The sequence below is a fragment of the Gopherus flavomarginatus genome, chromosome 6, assembly GCF_025201925.1.
Source record: "Gopherus flavomarginatus isolate rGopFla2 chromosome 6, rGopFla2.mat.asm, whole genome shotgun sequence".
NCBI classification, from domain to species: Eukaryota; Metazoa; Chordata; order Testudines; family Testudinidae; genus Gopherus; species Gopherus flavomarginatus.
Window position 1 is genome coordinate 123,236,756 of NC_066622.1, and position 6,616 is coordinate 123,243,371.

The following is a 6,616-nucleotide window of genomic DNA, read 5'->3' on the forward strand; positions in this document are numbered from 1 at the left end:
AGAATAAGTTTGCAGAGAAAGGGGCCAGGATGTCTTTCCTTGTTGTAAGTGCCAAAATCATGAATCTTCACACATGAGAGATGCTCTCCTTGAAAAATAAAAGAGGCTTCAGTCATAATGAAATACAATTTCCCTCACAAATTTCCCTGTCTTGACTGAATAGAATGCCCCTAGCTTGGGCTGTGACAGCCGTGACTGAGTTTCTGTGTTATGTTCAAATGGGCAACAGCTGAATTATAACATTTTTATCACTCTTCAGTGTTAAAACTTAATGAAGTATAACTATTTAAAACAGGGGTCACATTTTTGAGATACTGTATAGCAAGCTCAAGTGTATCTTGCCTAAACATGGCCTGCACACCCTTTGAATAGCTCATATTCACTGCTGTACCATCTAAATTCAGGCCAACCAATGCTGATTGGAGTTCTTCTCTCCTGATCCTCACAACTCCTAAAGCTGCTGTTATTCTTATTTGATACTATCATCTGGCTCAAATCCCAAGTCTAATGTTTCAGTGAAGATAAAGGAAGTTTTCCCAGTCCATGTCTACAATTACAAGCTTACGGCTGTACTGACACAGCTGTGGCACTGTAAAAGCGCTCATGTAGCCCCGTTATGCCGAGCTCTCCCATCAACATCATAAAACCAGCTCGGTGAGGGGCATAGCACTGTCACACTGTGCTTTTCTTGGTGAAACTTTTGTCGGTTAGGCAGGGGCAGCTCCAGGCACCAGCATGCCAAGTGCGTGCCTGGGGCGGCAAGCCACAGCGGGCGCTCTGCCGGTCGCTGCGAGGGCGGCAGGCAGGTTGCCTTTGGCGGCATGCCTGCGGAGGGTCCGCTGGTCCCACGGCTTCGATGGACCTCCCGCAGGCATGCTGCTGAATCCACGGGACCGAGGACTTCCTGCAGGCAAGCCACCGAAGGCAGCCTGCCTGCCGTGCTTGGGGCAGCAAAATACCTAGAGCCGCCTCTGCGGTTAGGGGCACAAGTGCTGACTTTCCAATGTGCTGGGGGTAGCTCGACCACCAGCTGTGCCCAAAGCTCTGCCCCCACTCCACCCCTTCCTTCAAGGTCCCACCCCTACCCCGCCTCTTCCTGTCCCCTCTCCTCCCCCACCTCCACCTTTTCCCTCCCCAAGCATGCCTCCTCCTCGCTCTTTCCTCTCCCTCCCAGCCTTCTATATGCTGCGAAACAACTGATTAAAGCCATTTTTGGCCTGCAATTTGAAGAGTATTTCAAAATCTCTAAAACTGAAGCCATTTTTAATGTCTGCACAAATGATATTAAACAAGGTGGCAAACTTTTGGTTCTTCTTACGTTGCATTTTTTGGCAGAGTGCCTTTCAACTAAAAGTCTCCACCCCTTTCTCGGACCCAGACTTCAGATTGTGCAGAGAGGTCTCTCTGCAAGACCCTGCCATGGTGTGAGAGAATTGGTACTCATAAGAAGAGAGATCTGGGTATGTAAGGTCTCATCGATGTGTGGATATAGGAGGCATGATGTGGTGCAGAATGTACAGGAAGTTTTTTCGAGATGGTTAATTTTAGTTAATACAAATTACCTCAGCTCTTAGTAGAGTTCATAAATTCTCTCAAAGGTCCAGTTGGGTTAGTTTGGAAGCTCCAGGGGTGTGTAGATGCACCATCATATTTATCTGAGTCCAGGTTTCACAAACTACTTTAATGATCTCTTGTACCCCTCTAGAAAAACTGCCCTCTGTAAGTGAATGGAAGCAAGGGTTCTCCCCAGTATATACCATGGAGAAGAACATCCCCTTAAAAAACAATAATCCAGTGAATCAATTTTCTTCTGGGAGCTTCCACAGGAGACCATATCCATCAATACCACCTTCCAAGATATAGCTGCATCATTTCTTTACATCTGTTTATGTATCCACTTTACTTTTTTCCCCCTTCTATCTTTCTGTCTCATTCTCTCTTCCCCTGCCCATCCTCTTTCCTTCTTTTCGTTTCTTTATACTACTAGTATTTTATTTAACTTTCAACTTTGAAGTTTTAGGTATCAATTTAAGTAACCCACCAAAGTAGCAACAAAGTGTGGTGCATAATCCTTTTGGCTACTATATTGATATTGGTTATCTTTTTACGCCATGACATTTTTAATCCTTCAACGGATGATCAGTGGGTTTTTTTTTGGTGGTGTTTTGTAACCAACTACTATTTCTGCATCTACATTCTTCAATTTCTTTAAAAAAAATACCTTATTTTGTAAATTTCCTGCTTTTTAAATGTTTATTTACTTCCTCGCGTTTGAATTTCCAGGCTTTAAAATGTTTGTTCTGTAACTACAATGTTCTCAACATGTGAGAATATTGTAGTTATAGAAAAAACATTTTAAAGACTGGATGATAAATATAGGTTAAAGTTTTTTGCCTAAAGGTTTAAGGCTATGTCTATACCAAGGATCGGCAACTGGATTTTAGGTGTGTTGCAAGTAGATAGCAGAAAATGAAAACTTTAGGGTACATACTATCCTGTGCTGGGAAGCTAAAAACAATGTGCGAGAAAATCCCTCAAACCTTCAGTGGGTGTGAGCAGTGATTCTGCTGCATTTTCCATCCTGAATACCCAGTTGAGGAGTAGCTGCATTATGTGACATGCTTCTCTCAAACCTTGATGGATTTCCAAACATCAATTCACTTAGCAGTTACTGCTAGATAAAAGTAACTCCCCTTATATTAAAACACAAACCCATTGCTCCAAGTGTAGATTTCTGTGAAGCCCCAAGTTAGGGGTTGTATATTAGTATGTGCTGCAATGGGAGAGATTCAAGAGCAGGACACAGGCCATGGGCTTCTGCATGTATGCTCTGGGTCTTTGGAAATGTCCCAAAATCTGTGTGGATCTTGGCACATCTATGGGTTTTGTAGGTCAATCCCCTTTCTAGTTCCAGTGCTCCCTCAAATGGAACGATTCAGAAGAAACTTCATAAGATCCTTGCACAGTGTTCTACCTCCAGTGTGGGAACACCTACACAAGAGTAGGATATGGCTCAGTAATTCTAAGACCATTTTGACACACTAGTTGTTAAGTTCTATAAAAATGCCAGGACTCAACATAGCTGAATGGTACATAGAATTTGGTGAAACTAGTGAGTTAATTATCAACTTAGTAAAAAACAGGGTTTTAATTAAATGGATGGTCTCACTTTCTTGACATGTAAGATTAAAGGCTAGGATATTTTGCTGGATGTGTTTGTGATTCCTATGATATTGTATACAGTAATAGTATGTCATTTATATTTTCTTGTATTCTATTGCCTGTCATAGCTGTCATTTGTATCTTCCTTTTTCCCTGCTTCCCCATATCAAAAGTTTTCCATGAGATTTGGGATTACTACCCTTAATTCAGCATGCTGATAGTCTGTTCAATATTAGGAGGAAGATATGTAATATCTTATGTAATATTTTGAGATGGCAGAAAAAGAGATTCACACTGGGCTCTGTCACCTCTACCTGTCTTTTAACATGTAATTACACTTGACAGTACAGTACTCCTCCCCCGTCCCCTCTGCCCCAGAAACACCGCAAGCTGGTTGTTGGCGGGAGGAGGGAGAAGGCGCTGATTCTCAGGGTCTGCTGGTGGGTGGGAGGCGCTGTGAGGAGGGGAGGGGGTATAGGGAGGCAGCCAGCTGTGGAGAAAGCAGGCAGCCAAACAACATAACAGTGGAGCATTGCACAACTTTAAATGAGCATGTTCCCTAATTGATCAGCAACATAACAACGAAACAACGTTAACCGGGACGACTTAAAGTGAGGAGTTACTGTACCACAATGTATGTAGCAGTAGCTAATTTTCCATTGTTGACATTTAAATAATAAGGTAATGCACTAAGTAAAACGTGCTAGGAAAAATTGAATTAAAATATTGTTCAGACCTCAAATTCAACTGCCTTTTTTCCCCTCCCTTTTTACCTCATAATGTATTAATCCTTCTGCTGTTAGTTATTTTTGTAACCATAGAATTTAATAATGTACAGCACTTTGAGGACATATAGTTTGGAGAAATATGCTATTCAAAGTAAGAACCTGATTCTGCAACAGAACCAATGAGACTTACTGCTGTGACTTCAGATAGATTGTACAAAGCACAATACTTGGTAGTACAATAAACGTTTACAGGATCAGGTCCTCAATTTGCATGCATTATTTTGTATTGTTAAGTATTCATACATACAAACTGGACTTGGTAGAGGCATTTGTTTTAGCAGTGAAATGCTTTACTGCTTCAAGCACTTCTATGAAGCCTTAGTTTCAACAATCCATCTACAAAACTGAAAATGTTCTTCGCCTTTAGTTAGACCTTCTAGTTCTTGGCCATCCAGTAGACTATTTTTTCTGAACTGTTTTCTTTCTAACTATTATCTGTTCAAGTTAAAGTGTAAAACAAAGGAATCTACGGTGTGTTTTGTATAGAGCCCAGGCGTAATGGTTAGCAACAAATTTATAAAAATAATCAGTTATTGATTTCAGCTTATTGCAGTTTTCTTCACCCACAAATCCAGGTCTGCCTAATTTTAAGTTGCTAAAACAGTAGACAGTAATAATATTTTACATTTGTCAAGCATCTCAAAGAAGCCCAGAGCAGTTTTTTATAGACATGTAAAGTTACATGTGTAAACTTCAATGGTCTCTCTTGCATGAGTAAAGTTACTTATATGTCTCTAGAGGATCAAGCCCTATATACTGCACAGTGGTGTTTTTCTTAAAAAAAAAAAAAAAACAACGAGTGGTAGTAAAATTTATCTCCATTGTTTACATTCTAAGAATAAGGAGTATCACACACACTGCAGCATAGCAAATGGCAACACTTTTTAATGGTTCTAATTGTGCTGGTACATGTAACAGCTAGGGCCGGCTCTAGCCATTTCGCTGCCCCAAGCACGGCGGCACGCCGCGGGGGGCGCTCTGCTGCTCACCGCTCCTGTGGACCTCCCGCAGGCGTCCCTGTGGAGGGTCCACTGGTCCCGCGGCTCCAGTGGACCTCCCGCAGGCGTGCCTGCGGATACTCCACCGGAGCTGCGGGACCAGTGGACCCCCCGCAGGCACGCCTGCGGGAGGTCCACCGGAGCCGCCTGCCGCCCTCCCAGCAACCGGCAGAGCGCCCCCCGCGGCATGCCGCCCCAAGCATGCGCTTGGCGCGCTGTAGCCTGGAGCCGGCCCTGGTAACAGCATTGAACAGATTTTTTTTAAAGATATGCTTTAGATCAGAAGGAGTTATTTGGGGGTAAATTCTATGGCCTGTTTATGTAGGAGGTCAGATTAGATGATCACAATGGTCCCTTCAGGCTTTGGAGTCTATGAATCTATTTAATGCAACCATGTCTGGGGTGGAGGCAAGAGTTAGGTGGAACAACTGCTACACTGGGGAAAGAGCAGCATCAGAGCAAATACCTTTTTACAGAAAGTAGGCTATGAGAGTTTAAACACAGCATTAGAAAATTTCATGGATTTTAATCAACCTACACCTACTGTGTACTTTGGGACATGGAAGTAAAAGAACAGGGTTTGTGGGGTGGTTTGACCATTAGCTTGCTAAACTAAGAGTTATGAGTTCAAACCTTGAGGGGGCCATTTAGGGAACTGAGGTAAAAATCAGCCTGGAGATTGGTCCTGCATTGAGCAGGGGGTTGGACTAGGTGACCTCCTGAGGTCCCTTCCAACCCTGGTACGCTATGATTATTGGTTGGGTGGTAACATGTACACGATAACTCTGCCTGGCTCACGTCTGCGTCCTGCAGAGAGAGCAGAAGTGTCTGTGCCTGTTTTCCAAAGCAACTGGTGATTTTGGGTCGGGTGCCTAACATGAGACCTGCTTTGAGAGGACTGGGGTTCAGAAGCTGGAACCCCAAATGCTTTACAGAATGTCGGTCCCTGCCCCCTGCTACTAACGCTTTCAGGACGGGCTGGGGTGGGCGCCTGCCTTGCCTGCCCCGTGGCTCGGGGGGCAGGCGCTGGTGTGGGGCGCCTGAGTGTTAACGCTACGTATCTCCCCTCAGGTCAGAGAAAAGGGCGCTTGGTTTCCTAAGCACGTTCCTGGCCCAGCGGCACATCCGTCCGGCAGAGCAAAGCCTGACACCGGGTCTAGGAGACCGCGTGAGGTCACCAGCTCCCCCGCCCTCCAGATTCTGGTCGCTGCGGCCGACTCAGCGAGCGGGGGAGGGGAGCAAGAAGTGGTGGCGTCAGCCCAGCGCTACTCCCGGATCTGGGCTTTCACCATACACTTGACCTTTCGCTCCAGCAAAGAACAATCTGAAATTTAACAATATCGATGTTTATTCAGTCCAAGCAGGCCGAGTTACTCAAGGTTTTAAAAGGCCGCAACTAAACCCACCCAGGTTATCTGGGGCGAATCAGCTACTGCTAATGATCGTCCCGCTCAACGGGACCGAACTGTGGCACCGGGCATTTCAGAGAAGAGGCGGGGGATGCCCTATGTTCTCCCTAAAATGCCTGGTCCGTCCGCCGCTGGCCATGCTGGGAGTTATAGTCTTTTGCCCTCCCATCCCTTCCAGTTTTCTGGGGGTATTGAGATAGTCCCGCCTCCTAGAACTACAATTCCCAGAAGGCCGTGGGGTAATCCCGTCCACCTACCC